The sequence below is a fragment of the Tyto alba genome, unplaced genomic scaffold (assembly GCF_018691265.1).
Source record: "Tyto alba isolate M040663 unplaced genomic scaffold, T.alba_DEE_v4.0 Super-Scaffold_49, whole genome shotgun sequence".
NCBI classification, from domain to species: domain Eukaryota; kingdom Metazoa; phylum Chordata; class Aves; order Strigiformes; family Tytonidae; genus Tyto; species Tyto alba.
The window spans coordinates 1820199-1840306 of record NW_024881325.1 but is presented as its reverse complement, the minus strand read 5'-3'; the positions used below and the strand labels follow the sequence as shown (position 1 = coordinate 1840306).

Genomic DNA, 20108 nt, shown 5'->3' with positions numbered 1-20108 from the left:
AAGCCCAGTCTAGACAAGACGGCCCAGCTGAATCTCAAGCATGTCCAATGTTGGGGAATCCATCACTTCCCTGGGGAGATTATTCCAGCAGCTGGTTGTTCTCATGGTGAAACATTTTCCTCTTGTGTCCAACTGGAATCTCCCCAGGAGTAACTTGTCCCCATCACCCCTCATCTTCTCCATGTGACTCCTTGTATAAAGGGAGTCTCCATCTTCTTTGCAGCCACCCTTTAAATACTGGAACACGGTGATAAGGTCTCCCCCAAGCCTTCTCTTCTCAAGGCTGAACAAACCCAATTCTTTCAGCCTTTTCTCACCTGGCAGGCTGCCCAGTCTCTTGACCATCTTTACGGCCCTTCTCTGGACCTTCTCCAGCCTGGCCACATCTCTTTAGCACAGCAGGGACCAAAACTGAACACAGTATTCCGGGTGTGGAATAAGACTGACAAGTGCTGATCAGAGTATGATGAGGACTCCTTTATCTCCACCAGTGATGCCCTTGCTGATGGAACCCAGCACGCTGTCACCCTTTGCCACAGCAGCACACTGTTCACTCACACTGAGCTTGCCGACTACCAGGACCCCCAGGTCCCTTTCCACAGAGCTGTTCCCCAGCTGGGTAGATCCCAGCCTGTGCTGCACTCCTGCATTATGTTTTCTCAGGTGCAAGACCTTACCCCTGTCCTTGTTGAAATCCATAAGGTTCTTGTTAGCCCACTCTTCCAGCCAATCCAGGTATTCCTGCAGGGTGGCTCCCCCTTCTGAAGTGTCCACTTCCCCACTCAGTTTGGTATCGTCAGCAGACTTCATCAGAGTACACTGGATCCCATCATCCAGATCATTTATGAAGATATTAAACAGCGTTGGGCCCAATATCAATCCCTGGGGGACTTTCCTAGTGACAGCTTGACAGTTCGAAAAAGAGCTATTTCCCACCACCCTCTAGGTGTGGCCTGTCAGCCAGTTCCCACCCACCGCACAGACCACTTGTCCTGACGGTAACGCACCGGTTTCTCTCGGAGAAAGCTGTGGGGAACTGTACTGAACGCCTTGGGGAAATCCAGATAGACAACGTCCACCATTCATCCCACATCAGCCAAGCAGGTAACTTTGTCGTAGAAGGCAATCAGGCTTGTCAAGCACTATTTGCCCTTGGTGAATCTGTGCTGGCTTTTCCCAATCACATGCTTCATTTGACTTGTGACAGCCCTTTGGAGGATTTGCTCCATAACTTTCCCAGGGATTGAAGTAAGACTGGTGGGCCTATAATTTCCTGATCCTTCTTTACGCCCTTCTTGTAGATGGGGGTGACATTAGCCTTCCTCCAGGCTTCTGGGACATCCCCAAGTCTCCACGGCTCCTCAAAGATTATGGATAGCCGCCTTGCAATGATGACAGCCAGCTCTCTTAACACCCTCAGGCGGATAATGTCTGGGCTCATCAATTTGTAGGGGCCAAGCTCCTATAATAGTTCGCATAGCAACTCTTCCTTCACTGGTGGTGGGTCTGTGTTTGCAACATATGCTTAAGTATATTTCAATTACTCACCTGAGTGGCTTGACTGAGTAGTTTCTGGTAGAGTCATAATTTGAGGCCTTTGCTGGTTTAAATCCAATGCCTTTGTAGCTGTTACTCATTATAATCGAAAATGTGCTATAATGTTGTATATATTTTTATTGTGCATTTTATCTTAAAACCACATTATCTCCTTATTAACACCTAGCTCTGTAAGAGAATTAAATGGCATAAAGCATCACACTTGAATACTGACTTACTCTAAAGTAAAAGAAAACTGGAATTAATGGAGCTGGATAATAAGAGTAACTTCAACAACCAGGAGCTACGACAGGCTCCAAAGCCAAATGAGTCTGTTGGTGAACTCAGTGGTGTTATGATGTAGTAGAAAGAGAAGATAATACAGAATCTATTTATGGGCTAACTTAAATTCATGATCAGTTCTAAAAGATGGATCTGGCAAGTTATGTGCAGCTCATAGCAGGGCCACTTTTTCATATTGTTTTTTCTTAAAGGAGATTCTAAAGCTGTTTTGGTTTTGTGTTTTTGTTTTTGTTTTGTTTTTTTTGTTGTTGTTTTTTTGTTTGGTTGGTTGGGTTTTTTGTTGTTGTTGTTTGTTTTGTTTTGTTTTGTTTTTTTCTTTTCTGGCCATATTCCATGCTGGAAAGAGCAATGTTCTTCTCATGTGGTTTGAAATATCCAGCCACTTGGCCAGTGATCTCATACACTGAGGCATACAGAATGATGCTCTTTGCTTGCATTGGAGTACTAGCACACTGCATACAGGTATTTCTTTAAGCATTCACAGCTGAGCACTGTGGTGTGTGTTTTCCAATGTATTCTAATGAAGATCTTGGAAGTTGTTTTATTTTCTTTCTGGCTTCTTTAGAAATGTTTTAGGATTACATTCTTAATAAGATCTCTTCAAAATGCTTCAGACTTTGGAAAACTTTATTCTGGAGCATGTTACTGTAGGAGTGGGAGTGCAGGCTGGCAAAACTGAAATGCAATCCACTGCCCTTTGCTGCATCTCTGATATCCTGAGTACCTTTATTTACAAGAATATACGGTAGAAAATCAACAGACCAAAAATCCTTCATATTTGAGAAGTCATGAACCTCCTCCATGAAGACAAAACCTCATAATGGGGTTGGTTAACACTTCCATATCTAATTCTGTCCTTGAACATCAGAAATTAAGTGGCTATATGATGATACATTTAATGCAGAGTAACTTTTCCAGAAATGAAGGTCTTATCCATCTTATCTATTACTTTTGTGCCATGCTTTGCACTGTTATGTCAAGGTTAGTATCAGATTTTTCTACCATGGGAATCTGATGTAAGCATCAAATGCATACAGATGAATGCTGCACTTGACCTGGTTCAGTGCACCAGGGCTAACCTTTTTGTTGGTTTGTGTTTTTCCTAGAGTTTCACCAAACATAATTTTTTTAGTTTAAAAAAAGCAAGGATTTATTCCATGTTCACATTACATCACTCCATGTGACTCCTTCTGTGGCTATTTTTGTAGCCTGTGGTCATATCACTTAGTTCCTAGAATCAGGATGATAAATTTTAACACTGAACATTTATTTAGTTAGTGAACTTCTGTATTTTTTGACTGCAGAGTTCCTCTTTTTACTTATCTTTTGAGCCTGGCTTTTCTGTAAACTGTCTGTTTACTATGTTGGGTGAAGTCTGCTATACTTTCCATAACACCTGCATGGGAAAATGTTATCATGTTATCTCTCTTTCTTCTTCCCAACCCCCCCTTTTTTCTTTTTCTTTTTTTTTTTTTTTTTTCCCTTTGTGTGTGAGCAGTCTGGGGTGACAATCCTGTGTGCTTTAAACTTGGTTTTTGAAAACGTTGCACACTTTAATGCTGCTTTGTGTTGCCAAGAAAAGTGCAATGCATAAACAAAAACTGTGACCACCATCTTTTTATATACTCTATGTATTTCTATTCCAGAAATTAACACCCCAGATGTTTCTTTAGGATATATCTGTCAAGGATTAAGGATTTTCAGGTTATTTTCAAAATTTTTGTAAATACAGAACAGCTTTTTAACCCTTCAAATCAAACCAGATGGTATTTCTGCTTCACTGTAAAGACTTCCCTAAGTATTTTTATGTCATATTGATATTTTTTTTTCCTCCAGTTTCTGGGTGCTGGAGAAACAACTGTGTGTTTATCCTACTTAATTAAACAAAGGTCAAGCAAGGCAAAACATGCACTCCCCAGAATTTTGTGAAGGAACAGGAGCATCACTAAATCTGAGCCATAGTTTTTCTAAAAAATCTAGGTAATCCTGGATTAGCAGATCAAAAATCTGACAACTATGGAGCATTCAGAGAATAGATCTGGATCTAAATCTTGTGTCCCAAATCCTTTTCAAATGAGGAAATGCACATGATTTAAACTGTAAGTAATGTGTATCAACAGATAGATTACTTATTCTTCTTGGTCAAACGGGAATTAGTCAGAATCCTGTACTTTAGGCACACCTTGGAGACAGCAAATTTGCCCATTTGGTTTTTCAGCAATTGGACTAAGAGGAAAATAATTGACTAGCTATTCAGGATGGAAATCAAGCAAAATCAGATCAGCACAGATCAGAAATAAGAAAGGGATGAAAATGTCTTGAAATTACTTAACTGAGATGCTGCCACTTAAGTGACAAATTGTAATAATATTTTTGTAATACTGGCTGCATTTTGTAAAAGTAGAAACTAATTTCAAAACAACTGTAGCTACACCTTTTTGGTGGGAATTTGCTGGGTAATTCTATCATACTTCATGTACTTCCTACACATAGTAAAACATTAAGATCTGTATTTTAATATTTCAGAGATACATGTAAATTGAAATCTGGTAATTCAGTTCACAGATGTCTCTAAATGTGGTAGTCAAATTGTGAGAAGTCCCATTACACAAGTGGAAGGCACCTGCTTTGTAAATTAGTTCTAAAACTCTCCAGTTGAACCCTGTCAATAGGGTACGTGTTCTGCTTTAATGGTGGTCTGTACTGAGACAATACAAACCAGAAATCTTGATGTGTAAGAGTATTTCAGTCTTGTTCATCTCTAGCATATCTCTTGTAGCTGTGTTTGGCACTGTAGTAAAACTGCAGGATAACTGTTGCCAAGAAGTGAAGATTACTGTTATACTGTAAGGGGGGGAGTTGTACAGTTGGATATTGAAACAGATTGCCAGACCTTGCTCCTCAGTTTTGATCCACCATCTCCCTCATTAATTCACCATATGCCCTTAGGCAAATCAACCTCTGTTCTCATTTTGAAGTAACAGCTAAAAGGATAAAATGCTTGCAAGTGATTTAGAGTTTAATGATGTTATTCTAGAGACTCAACATAATCTACTGACTTTAATTAGGAAAAAAAAAAAAAAAAAAGCTGAAAGGATCTTTCCCTCCAAACCTAAGAAGGATAAACCACAGAACAAAGAGCACTATTAGCTGCAAGAAGTCATTCGTCAAAAAGTGTAAGTTGTTTCTAAATGAGAATTTAAAAGCCCTTGGCTCTGGTATTTTAAATATAAAATCATAGTAAGGTGAACACAAAACCCAAAAGGCAACTTACAGAAAGCATAAACCTATAAAAGATTTTCAAATGCACAGAAATAGAAAATCGGCCTCCAATTCGGGAAAACCTTACATTGATTTCTATAACATGGGAGGTCACAGTAGGGGGGAAAACACTTTTTTGTTTGGTTACAGCACTCTTCCTAATCATCTATCACTGGATTCATTGTGGTTTGTGAACTGCGATGAGAACCTAGGATAGGAAATGCCTACAAATACACACCAGAGTACCTGATCTCTGAGTTTGCCTAATTCTTATTCAAATCTATCTTTTAGTCCCCATGAGATGACTATATAGGCATGTGAGAGGTACTTGCCTTAGGAAAATAACTTTAGGACTCTTCTGCTGGGAAAATAAAAGGATGACAAAAAAATAAATCTAGTTAGTTGCTTATCATGTAGAAGCTGGTTTGTATCTCTAAAAATCCCTGGTGCCCTTTTCTTTTCCTCTTAATTTTATTAAACATATTTTCTGGCACAGGAACAGATCTGCATGCTGTATTCAAAATGTGGGTACATCCTTAATTTATACAATGCAATAAGTACTCACTTTTGTGTTGTTCTCAGATCTCATCCCAAATTCCTAACAGTGTTTCTTGTCTTAACCATTGCTGACTACTCAGCTAGCATTTTTAGGAAGCTATTCACAGTAAATCCCACATCTCTCTATCTGGTTGACAAGAGCTAAACCAGAACCCTTTACTGTTTACATACGATGTAGGCTGTCTTTTCCTAGACTGCTGCATTGCATTCACTTGCATAAGATTTAATCTACTATTTCATAATCTAATATTGTGCTTTTTCAATGTACGTGTTTTAGTCTCAAGTATCTTGAAAAATTGTGTTTACCAGCAAACTTCCTTGCCTTCCTATTTACTCTTATTGTTCCTTTTTTATAACCTTTTGAAGAGGTCCTGGGCTTTTTTCAACCAGACGATACCCATAGTGTAAGAGGTAAATTAATTGTAACATACGTGGAATTTATGAATAATAGCCAAAAACTAATTTAGCAACTTCAGCTCTGACTGCATATAATAATATTGCTGCTTATGTCAGTGTGATAAACAGATGAGTAAGAAGGTATAGCCTTTAAGATATACTTTGCATATGCAAAAAGATACTCTTTCTGGGATCACAGAGGTTCTAACTACTCTGGCTGCAGTTTCACAAACCAATTAACTGGATCTGTAGGCTGTTGCCAAATGGGGAGGTTCCAGGCTCTGCACATCTAATCCACTAGTAAGGCCTTCCTGCTCCTTCCCTTGCATTGATCAGGAAGTGCTGGGGTTGTGAGATTAGTCATGAAAACACAAAAATCTGACTCACCACGCAGTGTCATGACTGCTAGATCCAGTGTGAGAAAAGGGGCAGAAACATGCAGCTGGGGCTGAAGGGGGAAAAAGGGTCGGTCCCTTCGGCAGCAGTATATAATTAGACTGTGTTAGGTGTATTGTGAAATTGCACCTAAGGCCTAATGCATAGCAGTGCTCCTACTTTTTCTTTAGAGGTGAAGCCTGTGGTACAGAGAACTTAACCAAATCCACAGGTTTTTGCCATGTGACAGTCAGGAATGTAGCCCAAATGCTCTGATGCAGTGTGAAGCTTTAACCCGAGACAAAACCCGTGAACTGCTTGTCTGCGTGATCAGACCTGTGACTTGCTTTGAGCACATCATCTGTGATTGTTATGCAGGTTAGCACTTACACTGCTTATTGTGGAAGTGAAAGCTTGTGTCAAGAAATTAATCCAAAAAATGAAAAGTTCTCTAACGAACTATAAAGTGACTCAGGTAAATGTGTCTGGTAGTGTCTAACTTGCGATTATAAGAAGTTACAAGAGTCTACAAGAATTATAAGAAGTTACAAGAATAACTTGCAAAACTTTTAGCCTAAGTCTATAACTTCTATGAATCAAAAAGCCCCCTGCAACCTCTTAATTATAAATAGATAAATGCAGTTGGCATTCTCAGTGGGAAAGCATACTGGGTGGCATACACCTAATGTAGCGCAGGTGATGCAACAACTTTGGAACTGATGGCAGTAGTGAAGGCGGGATAAGAGAGAAATGTGTGAAGGCAGATAGTGATTAAGGCTGCCTGATAACAGTAGCCTTTTTGGTGTTTGTTTGCTCTTGTAACATCAATGGGAAATCAGAATAACAAGTTCAGGTTAAGCTTAAAAATAAAGCAGTTTAGACTGTTTGAAGATAGATGCTAATGTAACTGAAAGCAACTGTATAGCTTATCAACAGCTGCTTCAGTATGACATAGAGACATTCATAATGGCATTCATTTATTCTAAAATGCTAATGAAGACCAAGGGTGTTAGGCCTTGTAGTAAATGTTGTGGTAAGAATAGTATTTATACAGCTTACTGCTTTGAAAGTTTTCTACGGCATTAAATTATCATGACAGAATAATTCTGCATTCTCTCCTTCTATGATAAAATTTTTCTTGAAACTATTATTCTTTCTTTTCCTTGAAGGAGGAATGTAGTATTTAATGTGAAAGCTACCTATATTAATAAGAAAAGGATTGTTATTTTTAATAACTTACATAAATGACTATAATACTGCTCAACCTTGGCTACCTAGCATTTTATATTCTTGTCAAATATTCTTTCATAAAACATTATTTTCAGTATGTTCTTGGGTTTTTGAAAGGCTGCTTAGGTTTCTGGCCCAGCAGTACTATTGAATTTACTCAGGATTATAAAATTCTACAGTAATAGCTACTTCCAAGTAGCACTTTCTTACCAGGAACTCAAACTACAAAGTAAAGGTAATTAAAACATATTGGCTTTTTTCCAAATTCCAAGGTAGGTTTCCTTGGCAAGCATCATTTCATATAAGTTGTTCTACAGCAGTTCCCCTTTCCTCTAGGAAAAACTATTTTATAGAAAGGGAGTCTTAGCAAGCCTTACCTCTTGACTATTTTGCTATTTATTGTTCCATATCACTACGCAGCAGTAAAATATTTTGTTGTAAATTCTTTCCATTAGTCACAAAGCCACACAAATATCTTGGAGCTTTCCTCAGAGAATTCTCAACTTCCTACAAAAACAAGCAACAAAAAGCTACCAGGAAAAGTAAGCAGATGATTTTTAACCACTTGAGTCTATTTCCTAGTCCTAAGAGAAACTAGGATTTTCTGTATGTTTAAGTTAAATACTCAAGTGAATTATATGGCCTGTATTAAACTAGATAAATCTGTTATTTTATATCAACTGTATTGTGTCAAATATGAGAACAGATTCTATTTCTTACCCATACTCAAAGACTTCCATGGATTGCTACAGAAATGAAAATTCTTCCTGATAGGCTTTTTTTATCCTTTGGTCACTTAGTTGTGAGATTTCATTGTTTTTTTCATATGTATGAACTAGCTGCCATCACTCGTACTGATAAATGGAAGCTTCTAAAATCCCATGTTTTAAATATAAAATACTGGCTATTACCTGTGTACAATAACTCAAAGTCTAACTTAGAGTGGTAGCACGCACTACTTTCCTCCAGATAGCAGAGGAGTTGGGATATATTGTAGTATCAGATTTCACCACTTTGAATATTGCAAGGACAAACTGTTACACTTATGGTAGTGCACGATGCTAAAGCTTTGCATTGATAATGTTTAAATATTCCAGACTACTCCGAGGTGTGTTCAGATGAAAGCATAATTGCACTAAGGCTTGGCACATACTGTTACATATTTTTGCATTTAAAAGTAATGGCCCACCTTGGAGACAACCTGGAAGCAAAGTGGAATGCCAGGTGCATCTTTTTTCTTTCTTATAGTCTATTAACTAGTAAGGAGTTTACTAAATTTAGTAAATCCTGTCCTCTGATAGTGACAGGTAATGATATTGTTTTTAAAAGCCTTATGTGTTTTAAGGTTGTGTTTGGTTTGCTTTTGGTTTTTTTGTTGTGTGATTTGGGGCTTTTTTTATCCCCCATCTCAAATTTCTATGCTAAATCAGGACTTCCCCCATTTATCTGAGCCTGTATGAAGATGAGTAGGAAAGCACAACTGTATAAGTTAAAGGGTGAAAGTGTAGAGATTATATATAAGGTTATTAAAGTAAACAATCTCAGTAATACACTTTACTATGATAGCGCTACAAATCTGAGGTTAGACCTTTGGTTTCAATGGAAATATCCTGAACTCTCCTAGATATAAACAAAGCATGTGTGAAATATTAATTTATAATATATTTAATTTATAATCATACATACGTAAGGTATCCTATATTTCAAATATTCCAGAAACTTTCTTATAAAAATATGCAATATTTATTTTGAACAAAACTGTGTCTATAATCACTAATATGTATTTAAGAATAAGTGTAGTTGACTGCATGCTATCAAATGCTAAATGAAGGTTGGGGGAGGGAAAAGGGGAAACAATTTTGCTTGCATTCTTGTCAGCTAAGAGCATGACCCTACTTGAAAACTTCATAAATCAAAATCCATACTTCAGGGGAATAACTTTGTGGCTTTGTACTGAATGTTGCACCCAAATATTTAGTTAAAATTTTGGAGTCCCTGATCCTGAAAGCTACAAAAAGTCAGATAATTTACCCAGAGAGTGCTGGGTCAAAGCATATGAAGACTGCATGCACCAACATAAGATATCTTTGGTCATGCTGTTTCTTATTCACAAGAGGAGGAAAAAAATCCACCTTAGTTTATTTTCAAAAAATAATCTTAAAAGAGGTGTATCTGTCAAGTGTGTCCTGAGGAGATGTCTTGGCAATTGATCCTCCTCAGATAGCAATAATGCTTTTGAGTTTTACCCTACTTGCCTCAGGACAGATTTAACTTTACTTCAATTACAGAAACATCATAAAGCACCACTGACCCTAGAATACTGCAAGTAATACTCTGTTTGGGATTAAGGTAATAGCATGGCATATGTAAAGGAATTAAAGCAGTGGTATGTTGAAGTCATCAAAGCCCAAACTGGAATTGTAAGTAAATATATATTCTATACTGGCAACAAGAATTTGCTATTCTTTTCCCTCCATTCAACTTTATATGTGTTAGGGAAAAAAATACCTTTTTTTAAATTTCCTGTCCAAAAGTTAGTGTGTGAACAGAGAACAGTGATGTTAGCAAAGCTTACTTTATGAAAAACAGGGCTTTAGTTCCCCAAAAAAGATTTTGCTTTTTTTTAAATTTGGCCTTACTATCAAATAAAACTGATGTCTCAGCAATGTTTTAGCAGTTACTTAAGCTCTTATGCCACTGTTCCATTTAGGTGAAATGCAGGAGAAAGACTTACATAATTTATTACTAATAGAAAGCTTCTGTCTCCAGCAGAATTAAGTCTGAAGTTAAGGAATGTCTGCATAAATTAATCTGAATACATCTGAGTATTAGATATACATCTTGAAAGTATTAAAAATACTCAGGTACAACCAGACATGTTGATACTCATTTCTCTGCAATTGCTGAAAGATTTAACAAATCTACTAACACAGCATGCTAGAGTTTTGCAGTGAGGTATAGCAATAGACTTGTATGTTTGCATTCCTTTGACCTGATGTCTTTGCTAATTACTGTTCAAGTAACTTAGTTGTTTTGCTCATAGCATTGTTTTGGGTTTCTATTATCTTGCAAAAAGAAATTAAAAGAATTCTTACAAAAATAAGATCAAAATTAACATCATCTTGTATTAGGAGCTTTAAACATAATTGAATTGACTTTTCCATTGGGGGAAAAGCATATCCTGATGCATATAATCAATTTGATTACCACTGTCCAGTCTAAGAGAAATGAGTTTGTAACAACAAAAGCCTTTAGCAAATGACATGAAACATCTGACAAAAATAACCCCTACCTTTAAAATCAGAGACTGAATTAGCCATATACATATGCAGTTTTTTTAAAAAGTAGCATACCTACAGTGGGGTATCATCTTAGAGCTTCACATGGTGAAATCTACTCGTGTTCTGCTGCTGACAAGAATAATGCTGATACCTGCAAGAGAGATGTGGTCCACTAGCTTATACTGAAATTTTCTCCAGTGCACCTTAGTCTAGCTCTGAAATGTTACATACCAGCATGCTTTAGACAGATAAGTTATGAACTTATACTTGTACAGCTACCTAGCTTAATAATAAAAATCTTTCACTGTTGTCATATTTCCATGAGTATACTGTTCCTGAAGTTATGTGCTTACAACATAATTTTTAATTGTCATACCCTTCTAAGCACAATTTGCTATATATGACATTGAGGTACAGAGTATCAAAGACTAGCTAAAACATGAGTATATTGCCAAAGGTAATGTATGCCTTTGATCACCTATCTTTGTTTATCTGAGTGTTTGAGATGAACTTGAAAGACAATGGATAAATAGACTAGTGCTGAAAGCCAAACACTACTTTTCTTTTTTTTTCCTCTTCCTTTGCATAGCTTTTGATAACAGAATCCAGTAAATGAGTTCCATTTCTCTTATTACATTAATATATGTGCCCATGGCTCGAATGGACTTTTAATTTGTCCTCCTGTTAGATACACTGAACCTTTGAATGATGCCAGGTATTTATAACCTTATACCTATATTCTAATTAGTCTGGCTTTATCTGGGAATAGCAGTGCTGGAGAGCAGCTCGGATAGATATGCTGGCTAGACTGCTTTTGATTCCCTTGTCTCTTAGACTCTACCTTTTGATAAAAGCTGAGTGTAACATCAAAAAGAGCTTAGGGAAGTGTTTCTCTACACAGTACAAACACATGACAAGAAGAATAGGTTCTTCATCAAAACTATATAAAATAATTCGGATTTTTTATGAAGAATCACAGCAAATAGGATTTATGAAAAGATAAAGGGGAGTCTTAATTTTTTTCTTTTGTTGCCTATCATCCCTCCATACATTTTGAACACATACACACTCAGACACAGTTGTATATATATGTGCATGTACATGTCTTCCTATTTTACCCTGTCGCTATTGATTCAATATTCACGATTCCTCATAGAAAACTGAAATTTTGCTGCCATCCTAATGTACATTATTACAGTGAATAACTTCTAGAGAAATTAAGTGTTGAATGCAGTTGAGTTATTAGAAATTGTCCATGCATAGGAAAAATGATGCATAGCTTGAGGTCATGCCAAATCAGATGATCAGTCTCCTTATGGAGCTCTGTATCAGCTATAATAAAAATCTTCTGCAGCTGAGCAATTATATATTTAGGGTAGGTCCTACAAATGTTTGTCAGGAAAGAGCTATTTATGCTTTGTTATTTTTAAACTGTAGTAACTAGCTCTGAATAGATTTTATTGTGGTTAGACTTTTTCAGAAAGTCAAAATAAACCTAATAAACCAGTTTGGTTGGTTTCAAAAATAGAATACCTGTATAAATCAAAGTGCTGTATTTATTGTCTATGAAGTAGGAATGACTGTTCAAACAGCCACAAATTAAAGCCTAGATTATTTTTTTTTTTCCCTGTTGGAGCTCCAATAATGCTTATTCAGACTGAGTATTTATTCACTGTGCAGATCGGTTCGGCATCTCCACATTAAATTTATAAAACATTATTCTAAAATTATTTTCATGCTTTGATATTCTCAGTATATGGTGGTGTACCAATTGACTTAGTACGTTTGTCTTACATTCGTCTTTGAAGCTTCCTAAATTCTGCCTGTGACAAAAGGCATGTTACCCCCATTCCTGAGCCTTCTACTTGGGAATCTAAGCGCTACCCCTCCAGCACATTTCCAGCTACAGGGAAAAACCACATCTATGGTTACCTAATAAAATACAACTATACCTGTCAGATACAATTTAACAGAGATCACTTTGAAACCACTTGACTTTAGTAATTTTTTTTTATTTTTATTTTTTTTTTCCTGTCTTCAGTCAGCTTGTACTGCATTTACAAACAAATGGGTAGCCAAGTCTACAACAGCAAATGAGTCAATGGACAGGGGCTGAGTCATGTAGCAGGGACAACTGTCTGGAAGCAGGATCTGCACTTTACATCTCAGGTTTCAAAGTTATGACCAGCATTCTTATGTGTCACAACTTCTTTTCACGCTAGAAGAAAATTAAATCTCGGTAATAAGTACTGCAAATGAGTATCTAAAATTCAGGAAAGCAACTTAACTCACTCTGTCTGGAGAAGAGTCTGAGAGAACTGGATGGGGTAGTGCAGTGCCTCTGAATTTTCCTAGAAGCAAATTGCATTGCAGTGAAATTGGAGAACCAGAAATTCTCTGCTGCACTGCATATAACAAGCCCAGAGACACTGGATATCTATAATACCATAAATTACAGTAGGAGCATATGGAGGACTGAAAACTGGTAGAGAGTTTGTTGAAAATTTCAAGAATGTTTCACGTAAGGTTATCAGTGAAGAAAGGCTAATGTAACTTTCTTCAGTAAGAGATTATTGTTTACTGCTTGTAGAGCTGCTCTCTCGGAATAATTTATTTATTACTGCAAGACTTAATGAAAAACTGTTTCAGTTTTACTCTGAAGTGTTCCCACAAAAACTTGTACTGAAAATCTATTGCAATTGACGTTTTCATCAAATATTTTTATTGTTAAGTTCATATAAGGACAACCCAAGACCCATTTGAGTATGAATACCTAATAGATGGATTATAGTATTAGAGATGGACTTGATTCTGGAAGAATATACAAATCTGCATAGGATAATAGTCCTTGATGCTACAAGGAATTGTATATGGTTTTTAGATAACCAGGTTTCTTTAATTAAAGTGGTAAAAAAAAAAAAAAAAAGAAGAAGGAAAAAAAATAAAGATATTAACTTAAATTTATATATAGAATTAAATGGTCAACAGATAAGGCAACTCAGATAAGGCAAAACTTGTTTGCAGTATTGTGGAGGCAACTATGGCACAAAGTATTTACCTCAGGCAGGCAGTGTCTCACAAGGCATGTGTGTGTGTAAAACATAACAGAAGAAACTTTGCATGACAGCTCTTGGTAACTGTCTTAAAGCACTTAAATTGGCTTGACCCTGAAAGTAAATAAGCTAAAGTGAATTTAAAAATATATACTGTTATTACTTCATGTAATCTTCAGTATCTATGAGATTTGTATCAGACAGTCCATTCTGTATCATAAAGTACATGACCTGACTTTACACTGAGACAAAGATCTACCGAAGGGAATCCTTGGGGCTCAGGACCTGCAGATGCAGAAGCCTACGCAACTCTGCCTCAGAGCCTGACTGACTTCCCCTGAGCTGTCTGAGTGCAGGAACGGCTTAAGCAGATCTGCCTCCAGAATCCAGCCTTTCCAGGGAAGTAATGGAAGTCACTACATGCTTAATCCATAACTGATGATGAAGACTGAAACTTTTGGAAGGAGGTGGCTTTTGTGTTGTGCCTAAGGGAAGTCAGGTGATATTTTCATAAGGAAGAGAAAGACTCCCAAGATTTAGCTTCACTGTTTGGCCAAAGAGATGCTGAACAGAGTGGAGAAAGGTATGTACTGCAGCCAGCCCAATAGCCACCACGTTTAGTTGGATATAGATAAAATAAAAAGAGTTTGTTCAGGATAGAACAACAAAAACAATTAATGTGAACAGACTGTGCTACGGTTTCCATTCCAGCAAAACAATTTTACTGATTTAACAACTTCATGTATAGGGTGTCCTATTGTTGTAATGTGTGCACTTCTAATTCTACAATGCATGAAAAACCCCAAACAAATGATAAATTACATTTCCATCCCTCTTCTTCAATCAATTCAGTGACGTAGGGAAATAACAAAAGTCTCTCAGCTGAACTATAAAATATAAATAGTTTATGCATCATCATAAGATATTCCTTATTTGGAGTACTTATCTTCTAAGTTGCTATTGCTTGATTTGTTCAAGGCCACTTTCTTCATGGCCTCTGTATGTTGGACTTCTTTTGTATCTAACTTGACTGAAATTTTTCCTAAACAATATTCTCTTACTCAAAAAAAAAATTCTGATGGGGAATAAAAGAATAATTTATAGCATATATCAAAATAACATGCAGAAGTACAACGCTTTGAATATGGCTCAGATTGCATAACCCTTGATAAAATGTCAAAGATTGTCTATAGCAGTCCTTGGCTTGAGGAGTAAGGGAGTAAAGTTTGATACCCAAAATTCCATAATAAAGTGTGTATATATTTCTTCTTTTCCCCAGACAGAATTACACTGCTAATTCTTGCTACTTGATTCTTCTGAGGCTTATAGGTACTTCATGTGCTAAAGATGCAATTAAGGATATGCAGTGCTGCTTAAAACATTTTATGTATTTTGAGACTCCCCAAGTAATCTCAGTGAAGTAGACTGGAAATACATGAATATCGCACATAGCAAACCAAGCCACAACAAATAAGTAATAGGTTTAACTTTTACATGCTTCTTTTCAGCAGTCAATACTAGAACTCTTTTCAAAGATGGTCACTCAGAATCATCCATCCCATTTTTAACAATGAGGAACCTGAAGTCTGTGAAGCTGAGATGGCTTTGCTTGTGTGACATACCCACTGGAGGAAAGAGAGTTCCCAAGTCTACAACTACCAGACAGATTTGCCTGACATCTCAGGATAAGAGTTACTGTCACCAACTCAGCCCGCTTTAAACCCTAGTGGCACTGGTTCTTGTTCTCCTCAGGCTGCTTTTTGTAGAGGTAGGAAACACTTCAGATGGTGAAAATAAAAGATTTGATTATATGCCTGGACAAATGAAAGTCTAATACCTGGACAATCACACGTTAAACATATTGTAAACCCAGGCATTGAACACAAACATAAACCAGATCAACCTCAGGAAGAATGCTAATAATTTTCAGTTTATTTTGGAAAGTCTGCTAAATTTTTGTTTCCCTTCTACTTTAGTGCCATAATGTTTGAGTATCTTTGCTTGGTTTCCTTGTTTGCTTTTCTTTTTCTTTCTGGCAATTATTCTATTCCTTTGCATGTGCTACTCTGTTTAGCCACCTGAAATTTGGCTTGCTTTCCTTGATACCTGTGTTTGTTTGTTCCGTGGCTACGATCCTTGATCCTTCCACTCCTTTAAGTTTAAAACTTTGTGAAAGGTCTTCTGTCAAAACCACCTCTTCTTGAGGTGGTCATCCCTCTTTTCTTATTCATATATTACAATATTTTAAGATCCTTTTGCATATTTTGCCAAAATCTGTACTACTGTCTACCATATTACATGCATATGCTTAGTCTTAAGCCATGTGAATATTTACTGTACACATTGCTTTATTTACTTCCTCTGGGAAAACTCCTACATTCAGGTAGATGGATATGACTCCTGTTAAAGTCATGTAAGCTGTATGTGCACCAGAGGACTCCTTCAGTTTAAATGTGACATTTAAAAATTCTGTCCTTGGCAAATACCATCTTGCTCTGGATTTATTCTTCTGGGGTTTTTTGGTAGGTCTGAGCCCACGGAAATGGGTAAAAGAAGAAAACAAGCACTTTTCCTAATAGAAAGGTTGAAATGTCCATGTGGTTTGTCTTGTAAAAGAGAGCTAGAAAAGTTTGCTTAAATCTTTCTTTTAGCAGTATCCTCTAAATTGGAGGCATTATTACACTGGAGTAAGCGGATAATTTCTAGAACATATGGGGATAAAGTACTGAATCACAGTATTCTAGAGACATGGAAATTTCTGCCTCAGTCTTGCAGAGCTGCTGGTTGCCATCCCTATTTCAATCTCCTATTACTTGGCAACCACACCTCTTCCTGGAGGGCACCAGCAGCTAAAGACTGTATGGGGTTTTTTTGTTGTTTTGTTTTTTTTTTTTTGTTTTTTTTTTTTGTTTTGTTTTGTTTTGTTTTGTTTTGTTTTTTCTTATTTGGTGTTTAGGAGAGGCAAGCCCACCAGTGCTGCTCCTTTTCCTTGCTATGCCTCTGTGAGGTTGATGTGACTTTAGCTGAACTCAAGCCTTGGTTTATATCAGAATAAACCTTCTACTGTAGAAATCCCAAATAAGGCTGGGAGAATTTTTGCTGGAGGCTCTTTTTAGAGAAGTGCTTATTTAATTAACAATTAATGTAACTTAGATGACTGTAAATGCAAACGTGTATGCTCTTTAAAAACAGTTCTAGGAGAAATGTTTTACTTTTCAATGGCTATCCTTAGAAGTTTTGTTTGGAGATGATAAATTAACTGTTTACCATTTAAAGTGCAGTGCTGTACATTTTCAAAGCCTGACATAAACTAGGTTAGTTTGTGGTGCTCTGGCAGCAACTTCACAGCAGAGTCCTTCAGTATCTCCACTCTGACATGGAGGCTGGGCCGAGTTACACACAGGGGATTGCTGTCTAACAGCTGTTCCCGGTCTCCTCCAGGAAAAGAGGTTGCACTTTTTTTTTTTTTTTTTTTTTTTTTTTTTCTATTTCTCCCCAGATACCTTTCCCAGCAGTTCACACCCCACCCCTCTCAGCACGTACCGCCCCTTGGGAATTTCTGCCCGTTCCCTTCAGAACCAGGCTTTGCTTTGGAACAGGTAAGACTGACGGGCTCTATCCCGGCAGCGCGGCCGAGGCTGGCGGCGGCCCTGCCCCGTCAGCGCCCTCACCGCCGATGCGCCCCGTTTCGTTAAGTGTCGAACAACCAGGAGACTGAGCCCCGGCGGGGCGGAGCGGAGGGGCTGAGGGGCTGCGGGCAGGCGGCTGTAAGGCCGGGCTGGCGGCAGCGCTGCGGGCGCCTCCGGAGGGCTGAGGGGAAGCAGCTCGCTCGCTCGCCCCGGCCAGGCCCGCTCCAGCTCCCCCGGCGCGGCGGCAGAGCTCGTCCCCCCACCCCCCAGGCCGGTTCCCGAGAAGGATGGGGGGGGGGAGAAGAAAGGCGGCGGGAGCGGCTCCCCCGCCGCTGCCCTCGCTCCCAAATGGCGGCCCGCGAAGGGGGTGGGGGCGCGGGGAGGAGCGGGCTCTATCGGCAGCTCGGCGCTCCGCCGTCGGGCCGAGGGGCGGGGAGAAGGAGAACGGGAAAAGAAGGAGAGACAGGCGAAAGGGAGGGAGCTGAGTGCCGAGAGGTCGATGGGCCGAGCATAAATGTCTCGATGAGTGTGAGGCCGCCATTTTAGATGAGGAACGAAACGGACGGCGCCGAGCGGGACGAGAGCCTGGGGGGAGCGGCCGAGGGGCAGTGACATAGGTAGGGGCGGCGTGGGGCCGGCGAGCGGCAGGTGGCACGGCAGGGAACGAGGGAGAGAAGGGCTCCCCTTCCCCTTCGGCTCTCCCTTTCTCGGTGCTGGCGCCTGGAGCGGCGCCGGCTGCTCCCAGCGGCGGCTCAGCCCCGGGCGCGCTGGCCCGGCCGTGGGGGAAGCGGGGAGAGGTAGGGCGGCTGCTCGCCCGCCCCGGCAGGGACCGGGAATGGGCCGTACCCGTACCGCGGAGCCCTTTGCGGTCGGATCGTGTGGTGCGCGCCGCGTCCCCGCCGGGAGGCCGCCCTGCCCGCTGCGGGAGGAGGGGTTGCGCGGCGGCCCCGGCGCGGCAGCGGGGAGGGTGCCGAAAAGCCCGGGGTGGGAGAGGTGGCGTTGGGGTCTGAGGCCCGTCGCGGCTGCGGAGGGTCGGGTGGGAGGGGAGGTGTGTCGTGGCCGCCACCTGTCAGTGCCAGCGCGGAACCCCGGGGCTGGCGGTGGGGGGGCTGCGCGGCCGGAGGGGGGGCTGTGCCCCGGGGCTGGGGCCCCGCAGCGCCCGGCCCGGCCTGGTGCCTGGGCAGCCGGCGGGCGGGATGAGCGACGGGCACCCACCGGCACCTGGAACGGTGCCCTGGTCGGGGGGAGGCGGCCGTGCCCAGCGGCGGCTCCGCTTGCCCGGCCTCCTCGGGTCTCCACTTCGCTGCCGGCAGCTTTGTCTCTCCTGCGCTTCCAGCGGGGACTCCCTAACCTTTCTCTTACTTTGATCTACTGTCTTCTGAACCGAGAACGGAAAATGCGTTTAAGTTTTATTAGCATAACTGAATGCATTCTGCTTAGGCATTCTTCAGCTTGAACTGCTTGCTTGATTTTTTTTTTTTAGCTTCAGTTTAAAAAAAAATACTTGAAAACTAGAGTAAGATTCATTAGTTTCCTAGTTTCTTTTAAACTGTTACAACTATGCTATGTAGAAATGGTGTTACTCTGGAGCCAGGGCCCAAGGATTGTGCTCTTTCTGGACTCTTTTATCTACAGTCTAAATGTACACACAAATAACCTGCCCGTGCAAACAGCAGCGCATCTCTTGTCTATTGTTTGTTTCACCTATGTTAGGCTAAATAACTTGTGTAGTACGTTTTTTTTTTTCTGTTTTTTTTTTTTTTTTTTTCTTTCTTAGCCTTTAAGTAACATCCATAAATATAGGGACCTTACCCAGGACAATGAGACCTCAAAACCAGTTGTAGTGGAATTGCTACAGCACAGTGTGCATTCCAGATGCAATTGTAGGTTGTTGTAGGTGTGCGAAACAAGAAGGATCTGTAATGGTGTAAAACTAAGATTCTTCCAGAACTGAAGCCAGCTTAAGAAATCTGAAAATAGTTATATACAAAAGACTTTAAAAATGTCTTTTATTTTAATGCTTCTGAAAAACTCAGCTTCAAATATTGCCTAAAGGATCACTACATTGTGCAAAACTAAGATAAAATTTGAATGGACATGCTTATCCTTTAGGACATGTCTGCAGGGTTGGTGCAGAAGAAAAGATTGAGTTGGTGAATGTGAGAGTTAATTGCAGGCAGTTCAATTAAATCTCTTTTGTGACCACCCATTCAGAATGGAAGTGGCTTTAATTTAGTTTGTCTTAATGAAAATTTTCTATAGGTAAACCCTAAGGCTATAATTAATCATAAAAAAGGTATGGATCTGCATATATGTTCATGAAATGGATGGTTGATTAATATGGTAAGCAAGTTAATCTTAGATTGTTAAATCAGAAGTGAACTAGCTTACTTGGGTTGGAGCAGTGGTACTTTCAGAAATCTGGAATGTGTTTTTCATATGATTTGTTGTCATACTTAATATCTTCAGGACTGGACAACTTATTG

At 39.5% G+C, this 20108-nt stretch overlaps 1 protein-coding gene across 7 annotated transcripts in view; it reads left to right on the top strand.

Annotated features, from left to right (window-relative positions):
- Window positions 1-20108, top strand: part of RAF1 (Raf-1 proto-oncogene, serine/threonine kinase) — an 82380-nt gene that overhangs the window by 17646 nt on the left and 44626 nt on the right. For 5 of the 7 annotated variants that reach the window (XM_042807020.1, XM_042807023.1, XM_042807022.1 and 2 more), the window contains exon 1: window positions 18081-18239. The exons of 1 other annotated variant lie outside the window; for it this stretch is intronic. The gene's annotated coding sequence lies outside the window, so the exon portion shown is untranslated. Of the gene's footprint in view, window positions 1-17558; window positions 17593-18080; window positions 18240-20108 lie in introns of those variants that run through there. One more of the 7 variants, XM_032995848.2, reaches the window with a different exon arrangement.